Source organism: Phyllobates terribilis, unplaced genomic scaffold (genome assembly GCF_046119375.1).
Source record: "Phyllobates terribilis strain yellow unplaced genomic scaffold, ASM4611937v1 Scaffold_4__5_contigs__length_816908805, whole genome shotgun sequence".
In the NCBI taxonomy this organism is placed as follows: Eukaryota; Metazoa; Chordata; class Amphibia; order Anura; family Dendrobatidae; genus Phyllobates; species Phyllobates terribilis.
This window is the reverse complement of record NW_027362764.1, coordinates 676,352,666-676,369,102: the sequence shown is the minus strand read 5'-3', so window position 1 is coordinate 676,369,102 and position 16,437 is coordinate 676,352,666. Positions and strand designations below refer to the sequence as shown.

Genomic DNA, 16,437 nt, shown 5'->3' with positions numbered 1-16,437 from the left:
ATGCTGGCTTGTGTGTAAGAGTGCGATTCCTAGGTGTGGCACGCTGCAGACAGTCAAAGGGATTGTTCCCTTTCATTAAAAGTTAATCCCCGGCTGCAGGCTATTAGAAAGCAACTAACCGCGCTCTACTCAACCTACTCGGGTCAACCGGTGAGTCTCGCCTCTGCTCCCGGCCTGTGGCATTGGCCGTGAAGCTGACGTTCCGTCTACAGCGCTGCAGCCGATCAGTGAGCTCAGCGGCTCTGAGTGGGGCGTTGTGTCTACAAGACCTTTTAAGGAAGCCAGCAAAAAAATTGAAGAGAAGGGAAAGCACAAAAGGACCTGGTCTTGCTGAGCACTGGAAAGGGCTTCCGGCAGCCAGACGTCAAAGTAGAAAAGCAGCAAGTGAGAGGCTTGTTTCTGCCTACGGCCACACCACCCTGAACACGCCTGATCTCATCTGATCTTGGAAGCTAAGCAGGGTCAGGACTGATTAGTACTTGGATGGGAGACTGTAAAATAATGCTCTTACTGTATTATCTTTTTCTACTGAGGACTTCTCAAAGTTTCAATATCACGATATTCTTATAAAAAATGTATCTATTTATTCTTGGATTGTCCATTAAAAAGAATCAGATTGCAGCAGGTACATACAATAATTAGTTATAAAGTAATTGTCCATTTGTCCATAATTAGCTTAATTGTTTAATTGTTGAGATTCACCCATCTTTCCTTGGATCCTGGCTGGTAAATCGTGTCTTTGTCCAGCATGTGTCCAGGCCTACATGTCATCTGCTTCTCAGCATGAAGATTCTGTGTCTTGTGGGGTGGGCAGAGCAAGAGAGCCCCCCCTTTCTGTACCATGGGCTTTTATAGCCAGTCGTATGGACACCTGTTCTACATATGGTAGTGAACCAAAAATACACACACAAATAGCGCATGTCAACTAGACACGATGGCTGAGGCATAGAACTCAGAAAAATGATTATCGATTAACATTCCAAATGAATTTCCATAATTAACCATTTAACATTTCCCCCTTTTTGAGAATAAAAGGACTTTAACTGAAATTTCTCAAAAGAAGATACATTCATCAATCATTTTTTCTTTCCTTCTTCCTTGGCAATATCATTAAATTTCCATAATAATAATAATAGTAATAATAGTATCAATATCGGATTATTGTTATATAATGATGTGAATTCATGTTATGGTAAGCCGTGACTAATATTCATTTAATATGTATAATTATACTTCCCTATATCGAAATTGAAGCAATCGCGGGTTCAATCGTCATCATCTGATGTCATCGGGTCGTCGTCTCGTCTTCTTCTTGGTTCTTTTATAACACAGTCTTTAGATGAAAACTCCTTTGAAATAAATTACAGCATGTAGATATTGTACAGTCCATAATTGTGCTCATTATTGTTCAGTCCATAAACTGTACTCTTTATTAGAAAGATCATGTGTGTCAGTTGATAAGAAAACAAAGTCCATGGATGAAATGTAGCTTTAATATCTGTGCAGTGTCACCTGGACTTACGTTGGATCGTCTTTGGAATCTTCCGTGTGTCCGCACTGGTCTGGTGTCACTTTTGGAACAGATGTGACATCTTTGGTCAGTAAAGCAAGGGTTAACTTGACACTTTCCTGCTTTATATAGCACCATAACCAGTACTCAGTCCTTTATATACAGGACACATATGCCAGGTATTACCTGTTCACCAGCTTTCATTGAAGCGTTGCAGGTGATAAGAAACCACTGGAACGTGATGAAACTTGAACACAACACAGTACATATAGGATCATCGTCCTCTGCCGTCCTGGTGATCAGTGGTGTGAATTGTATTGTATGTAATGGACACAGTCTATTATAACACTCAGCATTCACACCTGTTACCTTCTGAGACGTCCGGATATCAGTTGCTTCTTCTTGTAACTTTTGAGAATCTCTTTGATTTATAAAAATTAAGAGTCTTTATTAAGATAGAATTCATAATTGCGATGTCTTGATTGAAGTCTTCATTCCCTAATCTGATACCAAATCTGGCAGTTTTTCCTAACCTATAATATCACAGCGTACCATAGCAATCAGTAATATCCATCTAATTAATATCAAAATATTAAAATAAATTATGTTTCGAATAATAAACAATAATAGATAATAATTCATTATCAATCAAGTTCTCCACATGATAGAACATTTTTATGTCATAGGTGTAATTACCTTTTCCAACCCATAGGTGTCAGTGTATTTTGAAAAAACAAGTTTTTATATCTTTATTAAACCAATAATATCAAAGAATGTATACTCCTGAACCAAAATGAATAAATATATGAATGTATGAATGAATGAATGAATGAATAAATGAATGAATGAATTGTTGTGTTTACTCAGAAAATGTAAACATATTTTTCCTTAGCAATATATATTTAATGAAGCAATACTCTTGTATTAGACATTACTTTATTAAATATTAATGTGTTTTCTCAATTGAGATATTGAACTCAAATAAAATCAAATGAGAATTAAAAAATGAAAAAATAGAAAATTAAGAAGTATAAAGTAAGAATAAAATTTTAAAAATGAAAAATAAAATTAAGAGTAAAAATAAGAAAAAAAATAAAAATAAGGCCTTTAAATTTTAATAACAAATGCAGAGTAATTATATTCTCCATAAAAAATACCCTTATATCTCCATTATTTGGATGATTTCATATTTGTTATAACCTTGTACCACCAAAAAATATTAAATTATGCAACTTTGCATGTAATACCCTTCTTAATTATACCATAGTACCTTATTATTATTTCTTCTTTATTAAAATGTGTGGAAAATAAGTATTGATCAAAAGTGATTATGTAATCATGATCAAAAACACATTTTCCCCCTTAATTCCAAAAATATTATTTTATAAAATTTATGTATATATCAGAACCAAATTAAAAATAATTATTCTTCTAGAAATATTGTGCATAGATTTCATATTGATGAGTAGCATAGATTTGACTAAAGAGATGTGTGTACCTATTTAGGTAACCATTAAAAATAATATTATAGTTATTCAAGAATATTATCATGTGGAAAATTATTCTAAATATAAATTTGCTTTGTAAACCATTTTGATGTGTGGTTGCCCTTATCCACTATTAGTTAAATCAAGAAATAATAATTATTAAAGAAATATAGAAATATATATATGTAGATAATACCTAATTATGTATTATAATTTCCTCAGAATTAAATATATTTTTGTACCTTCACATAAAGAAACATTTTTTTTTTCAAACATACAAACATACGAGGCCTCTGTCACATCAATCACATTTAGCAGCTGCTGATTTACTCATCTGTCACCTTCACTCTGACATTCACAGATCTGTTCAACTCAAACATTCCACATATGAAGTTTTAGATATATATATATATATATATTTAACCCAAAATTGTTGTATCCCAATTTATTAATGCGCATTGCCATATCAATTGAATATCTTTATATTTCTTTGAATATTCCCCAAGTACATATTATATAATATGAGAGTAAGTCACTGGAATTTCAGACACTTGAAAAAACTCTTGTCTTAGATTCTTTTTTCACTGGCTGCCCGGTCTTAAGTTACATCAGTTGAAAATAGAATGAATGGGATCCTATACTATTAGCTCAAAGTTCAAAGGCCGCAGCTGTCACACGTCATGCTGTAAAGCTACTTTAATTTGCACGAACACTTCATGCACAGAAAATATTAGCAACACAAAAGAATTAATAAGTATTACATATATATTACAGTTCAACTAGATATATTGTTATTATTTTAAAATGTTATACACATAAAATCATGCAATTTTTTCACTTCCTGTGTGAATAAAGAAATAAATCCATTTTAGAGTTCTTTGATCAAATCCTGCTTTGGAATGAAAACTCTAAGGAAATATAAGAAAATAAAATTAAATATCAAATTCATACAGAAACAGAATTATTTAAATATCTTATACATATATTGGTTGGTTCTAATGTAATTCAAACTATTGCTACTTAAATTTATATATATGAAGTTCTAATTTATTAATTAATATATATATATATATCTTATAAACGTATATATAAATACAATTATACGCAATCTCTACTTAGACAAGTGTATATATATATATATATATATATATGAACTATTAGAAACTATGTAACTACAATTTTACTGTATAAGATTATAAATAAATATTGAGACATTGTATTACATTTTGATACAACATTATAATTACAGTTTTTCCTTAGCCACTCCCTAAACCAAATCTTCTGTCTCTCTCAAATATCTCCAGGAACGCCCTATTTAGGAAAGACATTTTTCTATCCTTCAAAACCTCAGAGAACTGCCTGTTCTTCTGTCCACATTCCATGACGTCACTGTGAGTTGGTCGTCTCACCTGTCTCTGTCCATCAGTTTCAGCCATTTTCCTTTTTAGAGAATCACAGTTCTGACTGAGAATTAACTCATTCTGTGGAGAGATGGATCTTTGCACTGGCTGATATGGCTTATAACATATATGAAATCTTCTGTGTTTTTGATAGAGTTCACTATGGGGATGACTCAGTCTAGGAGAGTTTGATATTGGCTTTTGGTAAGATTTTACCTTTCCTGGTTTTATAAATTTAGCTTGATTTATTTTCTTTTCACGATTCTCATGTTTTCTAACAAAATCCAGCATCTGCGCACATTCAAATAATGAATTTTTTTGTGATGCCATAACTTGGGAAACTGAATTTAGGAATTTGAATTTTTGTACAAAAGTTGTTATCATATGTTGTACTTTTCCATTTTTGATGAGAGCTTTGTACAACCGTTCAAATATGGACATGAATGTATATGTACATTCCTTCCTACCAATCCTTAGTTTCTGCAGATCTTCTATGTTGGGAAAATCCTTTGTGACACAATAAATCAAATATCTTAATCTGTCCGAATCATTTTCCCATCCATTAGGAGAGTCATTTTCACAGGGCATTAAATGTAAACGTCTGGACAATGTCACAGGAATCCATATTTTAAATAATTGATTCCTCTCCTCATTGGTTAAATCAAACTTATCAGAGAAGCTCTCAAATGTCTCTGAATTTCTACAGGCATAGATTTTGACATCATATTTTGGCATGATTTTGTATAATTTCAGCAAATTTTTCCTCATTTTAATTTGGAGTTGAGCCTGGGTAATTCCAGAATTCTCTGATATTTTTTAGTGGCTCTTGTACGTCCGTTCCTCCTACGTCACTCACGTCTCCTCCCACATCACCTAGTATATCGGTTTCTCGTATGTCAGTCATGTCTCCTCCCATGTCAGGTTTCTGTATGTCCGTCTCTTGGTCAGACCCAAGGTCACCTTCAGTTACAGACACATGTCTTACTTCTTGTTCATTTTCCACATTACAGTCAGAATCAGTATCACCGTCTGACACTTCTACAATATTTTCCTGCTTAGAAATCTCTAACACAAGACTATGAAAAAAATCTACCAAATGTAGAATATTTCTCAATTTCTGTTTGTCTCTATTTACCAATTTAGAAGTTAACTGTAAATTCTGCAATTCACATTCTTTGTATAAACTGAGCCACAAAACTTCTATGTCATCTCCTACATTAACTTTGAAATTAATATTACTTTGTTTAGCAAAAGAAGAAATTATATCCATATTTTGCTTACCTTAAGATTCCTTGGCTTCTCTTTATCAGCACGTCCTGTCTTCAGTTCGTCTGATTCTTTTCCTGTGTGATTCTGTTCCTTGTTAGTACCTCTGCTTCCTGTCTTTCCTCAGTCTGTAGGTCCTTTCTGCTTCTCGTGACAAACTAGTGAATTTACTGACACGTAAACAACAGCTGTTCAGCTCGTCAGGACTCCCCCCTTGTTCACGGAAGAAATTCACTTACTTAATTTAAAAAACAAAAAAACAGGACTGGCTGGCTCACCATTGTAAAATAATACTCTTCCTGTATTATTTTTTTCTACTGAGGACTTCTCAAAGTATCAATATCACGATATTCTTATAAAAAAATGTATCTATTTATTCTTGGATTGTGTCACGCGTGTGTCGCCACGAAGATCGTCACGATTACACAGCCTGACTTCTCGCAGCTGACTTTTTGGTGCTTTGTGTTTTCGGCAGTGAGGGAGTTAATTCTCTCTCTCTCTGTGCTAGACGAAGTCCAGCCTCGCCCAGCTGCAATCAATGCTGCTGTAGTGAGACTCCTTCAAATGCCTTCTGGTCTGTTTGGGAAGTGTCGGTGAAAGCATTTCATGCAGACTAATAGAGCGGATCGTGGTATTTGGAGTTTCTGAGATAAGTGTATTTGGAGTGTTTTTGCCCTTCCTCGCTTTATCATTTATCTCCTTTCCCGTTGGTGTTCCCTCTGTTGTAGTTGTGTAGTTTTTGTATGCAAGGTGGTTTTGGTTTTTCCCTTGTACTGTCTCGTTCGTCTAAGTACTGTGTGTGGGCATATTATTACTTGTCCCCTTTTGTTGTGATCGGGGTCCTTCTCAGGACTAGATTACTTAGGTGCAGGGATCCTCAGGAGGTAGGGGTTATGCTGGCGGCCTGGACCTCTGTACCTTTAACAGTACCTCCAGGTTGAGGGATTAGTCTGGGCCCCAGCTTAGGGTCAGCTTAGGCCCCCTTCCTCCAGTATACAGAGACAGCGTGACATTTTCACCGATCCACTTAGTTTTTCTCCAGCTACCATGGATCCAGTAGCCGGTCTAGCTCGGCAGTTGCAGAGTTTGTCCATGGAGCTGGCGGACGTTAGGTCCAAGGTTTTGCATCCTCAGGAGCAAGCTGGACCAGAACCTAAAGTAGCTCTCCCTGACAGGTTCACTGGGGGGGCGGGACAAGTTTTTTGTTTTCCGGGAGGCATGCAAGTTGTACTTTCGGCTGCGGCCTCGGTCATCGGGGAGTGAAGAACAAAGGGTGGGAATTGTCATCTCGCTCCTACAAGGGGACCCACAATCTTGGGCGTTCTCTCTTCCCCCGGGCTCCCCGGCTCTCCCGTCAGTGGATAGGTTTTTCGCTGCTCTGGGACTCGTATATGATGACCCAGATCGGATCTCCCTTGCTGAGTCTAAGTTACGTAGGATCCAGCAGGGAGATTGTCCGGCGGAGGAATTCTGTTCGGAGTTCCGTAGGTGGGCCACGGACACCCAGTGGAATGACCCGGCTCTTAGGAGCCAGTTTTGTCAAGGTTTATCCGACAAATTACAGGATGTGTTGGCACAGTATGACTCTCCCGCGTCACTGGAAGCCGCTATGGCCCTTGCTATTCGCGTTGACAGACGGCTTCGGGAGAGGTGCGGGATAACTCTACCCCCTGTGATGACTCCACCTCCTACAAGGTCCCCTCATATGGTGGTTCCCCTGGTCAGTCCAGAGGAGCCTATGCAATTAGGAGGGACATCATTTCGGGGGAGGGGACCGGTGGTGCGCCATAAGACAGGAACGTCTTTCTTCTGCGGGAGAAAGGGACATTTTATTGGGGGGTGTCCATCCCGTCCCTTGCAGAGTGAAGAGTCGTCGGAAAACTGTTGATCCCAGGTTGTGTGGTGGACGGCAATCTGGGAGTAGGTATTTCGTCCCTAGGTTCGTCTCAGTTTCTCGTACCGGCGGAGGTGGTGGTGGGTACGAGAACTGAGAGGATATCTGTTCTTCTGGATAGTGGGGCCGGGGCTAATCTGGTTGATGCTCGGTTTGCCCGGGTTCAAGGTATGCGATTGAGTGAGTTGGCTAAACCCATCCCCATATTCTCGATCGATGCCAGGCCTCTCGGTCAGGGAAGTTTTTTGCAAGCTGTGCATGACGTAAAACTTCAAGTGGGGGCGATACATAAAGAACTGTTGTCTTGCTACATGTTGGAGGGTCTTCCCACTCCTATAGTGTTGGGCCTTCCTTGGTTAACTAAGCATAACCCGGTTATTAATTGGCAAACCAGAGAGATAAGCCAATGGAGTAAATTCTGTAATAAAAACTGCATGAACACGGTCATCGGTGCGGTTACTCCTTGGGTCTTACCTCCATTTCTGGCGGACTTTGAGGATGTATTCTCGGAGAAAGGGTGTCAGGAACTACCTGCTCATCGCGAGTATGACTGTTCTGTAAAACTGCTCCCTGAGGCCAAGTTACCTAAAGCTAGGTTGTATAACCTTTCTGGTCCTGAGAGGCAGGCCATGAAGGATTATATTTCAGAAAGTCTGGCTAAGGGGCATATTAGACCTTCATCTTCACTGGTGGCTGCGGGGTTCTTCTTTGTTAAGAAGAAAGATGGAGGCCTACGCCCTTGCCTGGATTTCCGTGAACTTAATCAGATTACGGTCCGAGATCCGTATCCGCTCCCACTTATTCCCGATCTCTTTAATCAGATCGTGGGCGCCAAATGGTTCTCTAAGTTGGATCTCAGGGGGGCGTACAATCTGATTAGGATGAAGGAGGGGGATGAGTGGAAGACGGCGTTTAACACTCCGGAGGGGCATTATGAGAACCTTGTCATGCCATTCGGTCTGACTAATGCCCCGGCGGTGTTCCAACACTTTGTTAATGACATTTTTCACCGCCTGGTGGGACAGTTTGTTGTCATATATCTGGATGATATCTTAATTTACTCGCCGGATCTGGTGTCTCATCAGGAGCACGTTAGGCAGGTGTTACAGATCTTGCGGGATAATAAACTGTATGCCAAATGGGAAAAGTGTGTGTTCGCCGTACAGGAACTCCAGTTTTTAGGCTTCCTGGTTTCAGCGTCCGGTTTTCGTATGGACCCTGGGAAAGTGCGGGCAGTTCTTGAGTGGGATCGACCAGAGAATCTTAAGGCACTACAACGTTTCCTGGGGTTTGCTAATTATTACCGGAAGTTCATTCGTAATTTCTCGTCCATGGTTAAGCCTCTCACAGACATGACTAAAAAGGGGACGGATTTTTCTAGGTGGTCTGACAAGGCTTGTCAAGCATTCTCCTCCTTGAAAAAATGTTTTGCCTCGGCACCCATACTCATTCAACCTGATGCGTCACAGCCATTCATTGTAGAGGTAGACGCTTCCGAGGTAGGGGTGGGAGCAGTATTGTCACAGGGTTCGTCCCCTGGTAAGTGGCATCCGTGCGCCTTTTTCTCTAAAAAATTGTCGTCCGCTGAGAGGAATTACGATGTCGGCAATAGGGAACTCTTGGCCATTAAGTTAGCTTTTGAGGAGTGGCGCCATTTTTTGGAGGGGGCAGTCCATCCGGTCACCGTCATCACCGATCACAAGAACCTGCTATATCTGGAGTCCGCGAAACGTCTGAATCCCAGACAAGCTAGGTGGTCATTGTTTTTTACCAGGTTTAATTTTGTCGTTACATATCGTCCTGGGTCAAAAAATGTAAAGGCGGATGCCTTATCTCGTAGTTTCCCTGGGGCCGGGAATACGGACGACCCGATTCCTATCCTTCAGGAGGGGGTGGTGGTTTCCGCAGTATGCTCTGAGCTGGAGGAGGAGGTATTGGAGGCTCAGGGGGACGCCCCTGTTGGACCTCCGGGGAGACTGTTTGTTCCAGATCAGTTGCGACAAAAGGTGATCGAGGCACACCATAACTCAGTTTTGGCAGGACACCCGGGGAGTAAAGCAACTGTGGATCTCCTCTCGCGTCGGTTTTGGTGGCCTAACTTACATAAGGAGGTGGTAACTTTTGTCGCGTCCTGTGGGGTTTGTGCGCGCTCTAAGACCTCACATACCCATCCGTCTGGGGCCCTCTTACCTTTGAAGATCCCGGAGCGTCCTTGGACTCATCTGTCTATGGACTTTATTACAGACCTCCCTCCGTCTTCGGGTAAAACGGTCATACTCGTTGTAGTGGACAGGTTCAGCAAGATGGCACATTTTATCGCTCTTCCGGCTCTCCCTAATGCTAAAACTCTTGCGCAGGTGTTCATTGGGGAGATTGTGAGGCTTCACGGGGTACCCTCCGAGGTGGTGTCTGATCGGGGGTCTCAGTTTGTGTCCAAGTTCTGGAAGGCGTTTTGTGCACGGCGGGGGATGCATTTGTCATTCTCATCGGCTTTTCATCCTCAGACCAATGGTCAGACGGAACGTATGAACCAGAGCTTGGAGACATATCTCCGGTGTTTTGTGTCAGAGAACCAGGAGGACTGGGCTTCTTTCTTACCTCTGGCAGAGTTTGCTCTTAATAATAGGCGGAGCGAGTCCACTGGTAAGTCCCCGTTTTTTGGGGCATATGGTTTTCACCCCCAGTTTTGTACTTTCAGTAGGGGGGGCTCTTCGTGGGGGTTCCTGAGGAGGAACGATTTTCCTCATCACTCGCTTCAGTATGGAGAGGGGTGCTGAAGAATCTGAATACTATGGGGAACCGATACAAACGTATGGCTGATAGGAGGAGAGTGTCTGGTCCGGACCTAAGTGTGAACGATCGGGTATGGTTGTCTACCAGGAATATTAAACTTAAGGTTCCCTCCTGGAAACTGGGTCCCAGGTTCATCAGGCCGTACAGAATCAGTTCTATTATTAATCCGGTGGCATTCCGTCTTGACCTCCCCCCTATGTTTAAAATTCACAACGTGTTCCACAGATCGTTGCTTAAGAGGTATTTGGCGCCGGTGGTACCGTCACCTTTACCTCCCCCTCCAGTGGTGGTCAATGGTAACTTGGAGTTCCAGGTATCGAGGGTCATCGATTTACGCTTTAATCGCCGGTCCCTTCAGTACCTGGTTCATTGGAAAGGGTATGGTCCTGAGGAGAGGATGTGGGTTCCTGCGTCGGATATTAACGCAGACCGATTAGTTCGGGCCTTCCACACGACTCACCCGGATAAACCTGGCCCTGAGGGTCCGGAGGCCCCTCGTAGAAGGGGGGGTACTGTCACGCGTGTGTCGCCACGAAGATCGTCACGATTACACAGCCTGACTTCTCGCAGCTGACTTTTTGGTGCTTTGTGTTTTCGGCAGTGAGGGAGTTAATTCTCTCTCTCTCTGTGCTAGACGAGGTCCAGCCTCGCCCAGCTGCAATCAATGCTGCTGTAGTGAGACTCCTTCAAATGCCTTCTGGTCTGTTTGGGAAGTGTCGGTGAAAGCATTTCATGCAGACTAATAGAGCGGATCGTGGTATTTGGAGTTTCTGAGATAAGTGTATTTGGAGTGTTTTTTCCCTTCCTCGCTTTATCATTTATCTCCTTTCCCGTTGGTGTTCCCTCTGTTGTAGTTGTGTAGTTTTTGTATTCAAGGTGGTTTTGGTTTTTCCCTTGTACTGTCTCGTTCGTCTAAGTACTGTGTGTGGGCATATTATTACTTGTCCCCTTTTGTTGTGATCGGGGTCCTTCTCAGGACTAGATTACTTAGGTGCAGGGATCCTCAGGAGGTAGGGGTTACGCTGGCGGCCTGGACCTCTGTACCTTTAACAGTACCTCCAGGTTGAGGGATTAGTCTGGGCCCCAGCTTAGGGTCAGCTTAGGCCCCCTACCTCCAGTATACAGAGACAGCGTGACAGATTGTCCATTAAAAAGAATCAGATTGCAGCAGGTACATACAATAATTAGTTATAAAGTAATTGTCCATTTGTCCATAATTAGCTTAATTGTTGAGATTCACCCATCTTTCCTTGGATCCTGGCTGGTAAATCATGTCTTTGTCCAGCATGTGTCCAGGCCTACGTGTCGTCTGCTTCTCAGCATGAAGATTCTGTGTCTTGTGGGGTTGGCAGAACAAGAGAGCCCCCCCTTTCTGTACCATGGGCTTTTATAGCCAGTCGTATGGACACCTGTTCTACATATGGTAGTGAACCAAAAATACACACACTAATAGCACATGTCAACTAGACACGATGGCTGAGGCATAGAACTCAGAAAAATGATTATCGATTAACATTCCAAATGAATTTTCATAATTAACCATTTAACAGAGACCGCCTGGGAATGCCAGGTGTGTAGGCTTTTGCTTTTTCCTTCCTTCCACCAGCAGGGGGCACTCTCTTCTATACATTTTTTCCATTCCCTTTCACAAGTGCACACATTCATTCTCTTTTCTTTTTTTCATTTGCTTTCTCTCTTGCGCTATTTCATCTCTGCAAAATACCAGCATCCTTCTGATCACCGTGGGCCTCCAGCATTGTTGCTTATTTACTTTTAATACTAGGCTCCTTTTCACCAGGACCAGCGTCTCCCGCGTGGCTGGAGGCAACCACCGGTAACCCCAAGCAGAAGACCTTTGCAGGCAACATGACCCTCCCCCCTGAAGAGCAGCTCAAAGTCACTGGCAACCATCTCACCCTCTTCCTTCATTCACCCCTGGACATCTCGCTCCATCCCCAAGTTATGCGTCCAGCTTGCTCTTTCTGTCACATTACCGCGATGAAGGGTTTAGCCTGCAGGAGACCCTGCGCCGAGCCATTTTTGAAGACACCTGATGCGGCGGGTGAATCACTGCTAAACAAACCACACCTGTAGGGACGGCACAGCCTTTGCATGGACCCTTCGGAGCCCGCCCCGTCACGGCCAGATTGCTCGCCACAAAGCGATCCTGAGAAAGGCTGGCCGGGCGATGAATCGAGCAGCGTCTACTGGCCATACCACCTTGGATACGCCTGATCTCGTCTGATCTCGGAAGCAAAGCAGGGCAGGGCTCGGACAGTACTTGGATGGGATACCTCCTGGGAACACCGGGTGCTGTAGACCATTTTGATGACGTTTTGCCCTACTGCCCAGCTCGGCTAGCATAGAAGGGCGCCTTGCCGGACACCGACCTTAAGTAACTTAGATGATGGAAGCCCCAAGGCCTCTGAGCCAGTTGGCAGCTAAGTACGCTACCCTGCCGCCTTCACGCAGGCCTGACACCGAGCTCCTTGCCACGGCTAGGAGTGCTTATTGACTCGGCAGCTCGCCGTGTGGAAATGAAGGCGTTAAAAGCACCCGGGGCCGTGAAGGGACCAGGCTTTCAGCAGGTGCCCAGGGAAGGTTTTGGATGCCGGCCACCTAGCGAGGGCCAGCAGAAGTAACATGTTTCTCTGCAAAGAAGCTTGTGTAATCAAGCCAGATGGCTGACAAAGAGCTAACCTCAGTGCAAGGAAGGTGCGGAAGAAATTGGGGAGGGGGGGGAGTGATTCCTGCTAGGGCCCTGAAATCATAAAACAGGCAGGAGAGTCTGACGCATGGTGACGGAGAGGTTGTAGGGGCAGATAAGGGGTGTTGTCACGTGCGAGCACGTGTGCATGCTGGCTTGTGTGTGAGAGTGCGCTTCCTAGGTGTGGCGCGCTGCAGACAGTCAAAGGGATTGTTCCCTTTCATTAAAAGTTAATCCCTGGCTGCAGGCTATTAGAAAGCAACTAACTGCACTCTACTCACCCTACCCGGGTCTACCGGTGAGTCTCGCCTCTGCTCCCAGCCTGTGGCATTGGCCGTGAAGCTGACGTTCCGTCGACAGTGCTGCAGCCGATCAGTGAGCTCAGCGGCTCTGAGTGGGGCGTTGTGTCTACAAGACCTTTTAAGGAAGCCAGCAAAAAAATTGAAGAGAAGGGAAAGCACAAAAGGACCTGGTCTTGCTGAGCACTGGAAAGGGCAGCCGGCAGCCAGACGTCAAAGTAGAAAAACAGCAAGTGAGAGGTTTGTCTCTGCCTACCGCCACACCACCCTGAACACGCTCGATCTCATCTAATCTCGGAAGCTAAGTAGGGTCAGGCCTGGTTAGTACTTGGATGGGAGACTGTAAAATAATATTCTTCCTGTATTATTTTTTTCTACTGAGGACTTCTCAAAGTATCAATATCACGATATTCTTATAAAAAATGTATCTATTTATTCTTGGATTGTCCATTAAAAAGAATCAGATTGCAGCAGGTACATACAATAATTGGTGATAAAGTAATTGTCCATTTGTCCATAATTAGCTTAATTGTTGAGATTCACCCATCTTTCCTTGGATCCTGGCTGGTAAATCATGTCTTTATCCAGCATGTGTCCAGGCCTACATGTCATCTGCTTCTCAGCATGAAGATTCTGTGTCTTGTGGGGTGGACAGAGCAAGAGAGCCCCCCCTTTCTGTTCCATGGGCTTTTATAGCCAGTCGTATGGACACCTGTTCTACATATGGTAGTGAACCAAACATACACACACAAATAACGCATGTCAACTAGACACGATGGCTGAGGCATAGAACTCAGAAAAATGATTATCGATTAACATTCCAAATGAATTTCCATAATTAACCATTTAACAGAGACCGCCTGGGAATGCCAGGTGCTGTAGGCTTTTGCTTTTCCTTCCTTCCACCAGCAGGGGGCACTCTCTTTTATGCCTTTTTTCCATTCCCTTTCACAAGTGCACACATTCATTCTCTGTTCTTTTTTTCATTTGCTTTCTCTCTTGCGCTATTTCATCTCTGCAAAATACCAGCATCCTTCTGATCACCGTGGGCCTCCAGCATTGTTGCTTATTTACTTTTAATACTAGGCTCCTTTTCACCAGGACCAGCGTCTCCCGGGTGGCTGGAGGCAACCACCGGTAACCCCAAGCAGAAGACCTTTGCAGGCAACACGACCCTCCCCCCTGAAGAGCAGCTCAAAGTCACTGGCAACCATCTCACCCTCTTCCTTCATTCACCCCTGGATGTCTCGCTCCGCCCACAAGTTACGGGTCCAGCTTGCTCTTTCTGTCACATTACCGCGATGAAGGGTTTAGCCTGCAGGAGACCCTGCGCCGAGCCATTTTTGAAGACACCTGATGCGGCGGGTGAATCACTGCTAAATAAACCACACCTGTAGGGACGGCACAGCCTTTGCATGGACCCTTCGGAGCCCACCCCGTTACGGCCAGGTTGCTCGCCATCAAGCGATTCTGAGAAAGGCTGGCCGGGCGATCGATCGCGCAGAGTCTACTGGCCATACCACCTTGGATACGCCCGATCTCGTCTGATCTCGGAAGCAAAGCAGGGCTGGGCTCAGACAGTATTTGAATGGGGGACCACCTGGGAACACCGGGTGCTGTAGACCATTTTGATGACGTTTTGCCCTACTGCCCAGCTCGGCTAGCATGGAACGGCGCCTTGCCGGACACCTACCTTAAGTAACTTAGATGATGGAAGCCCCAAGGCCTCTGAGCCAGTTGGCAGCTAAGTACGCTACCCCGCCGCCCTTCACGCAGGCCTGACACCGAGCTCCTTACCACGGCTAGGAGTGCTTATTGACTCCGCAGCTCGCCGTGTGGAAATGATGGCGTTAAAAGCACCCGGGGCCGTGAAGGGGCCAGACTTTCAGCAGGTGCCCAGGTAAGGTTTTGGATGCCGGACGCCTAACGAGGGCCAGCAGAAGTAACATGTTTCTCTGCAAAGAAGCTTGTGTAACCAAGCCAGACGGCTGTCAAAGAGCTAACCTCAGTGCAAGGAAGGCAAGGAAGGTAAGGAAGGAATTGCGGAGGGGGGGGGTGATTCCTACTAGGGCCCTGAAATCATAAAACAGGCAGGAGAGTCTGACGCATGGTGACGGAGAGGTTGTAGGGGCAGATAGGGGGTGTTGTCACGTGCGAGCACGTGTGAATGCTGGCTTGTGTGTGAGAGTGTGCTTCCTAGGTGTGGCGCGCTGCAGACAGTCAAAGGGATTGTTCCCTTTCATTAAAAGTTAATAACCGGCTGCAGGCTATTAGAAAGCAACTAACAGCGCTCTAATCACCCTACCCGGGTCTACCGGTGAGTCTCGCCTCTGCTCCCGGCCTGTGGCATTGGCCGTGAAGCTGACGTTCCGTCGACAGCGCTGCAGCCGATCAGTGAGCTCAGCGGCTCTGAGTGGGGCGTTCTGTCTACAAGACCTTTTAAGGAAGCCAGCAAAAAAATTGAAGAGAAGGGAAAGCACAAAAGGACCTGGTCTTGCTGAACACTGGAAAGGGCATCCGGCAGCCAGACTTTAAAGTAGAAAAGCAGCAAGTGAGAGGCTTGTCTCTGCTGACGGCCACACCACCCTGAACATGCCTGATCTCATCTAATCTCAGAAGCTAAGCAGGGTCAGGCTTGGTTAGTACTTGGATGGGAGACCACCTGGGATTACCAGGTGCTGTAGGCTTTTGCTTTTTCTTTCCTTCCACCAGCAGGGGGCACTCTCTTCTATGCCTTTTTTCCATTCCCTTTCACAAGTGCACACATTCATTCTCTTTTCTTTTTTTCATTTGCTTTCTCTCTTGCGCTATTTCATCTCTGCAAAATACCAGCATCCTTCTGATCACCGTGGGCCTCCAGCATTGTTGCTTCTTTACTTTTAATACTAGGCTCCTTTTCACCAGGACCAGCGTCTCCCGTGTGGCTGGAGGCAACCACCGGTAACCCCAAGCAGAAGACCTTTGCAGGCAACACGACCCTCCCCCCTGAAGAGCAGCTCAAAGTCACTGGCAACCATCTCACCCTCTTCCTTCATTCACCCCTGGACGTCTCGCTCCGCCCCCAAGTTACGGGTCCAGCTT

General features: G+C 44.2%; 3 pseudogenes; all 3 read left to right on the top strand.

Moving 5' to 3' along the window:
- The first annotated feature begins 12,552 nt into the window (after positions 1-12,552).
- On the top strand, positions 12,553-12,672 carry LOC141267468 (5S ribosomal RNA; annotated as a pseudogene).
- A 2,189-nt stretch (positions 12,673-14,861) lies between these two features.
- Positions 14,862-14,981, top strand: LOC141268255 (5S ribosomal RNA; annotated as a pseudogene).
- Positions 14,982-15,924: 943 nt separating this feature from the next.
- Positions 15,925-16,043, top strand: LOC141268309 (5S ribosomal RNA; annotated as a pseudogene).
- Positions 16,044-16,437: the final 394 nt, after the last annotated feature.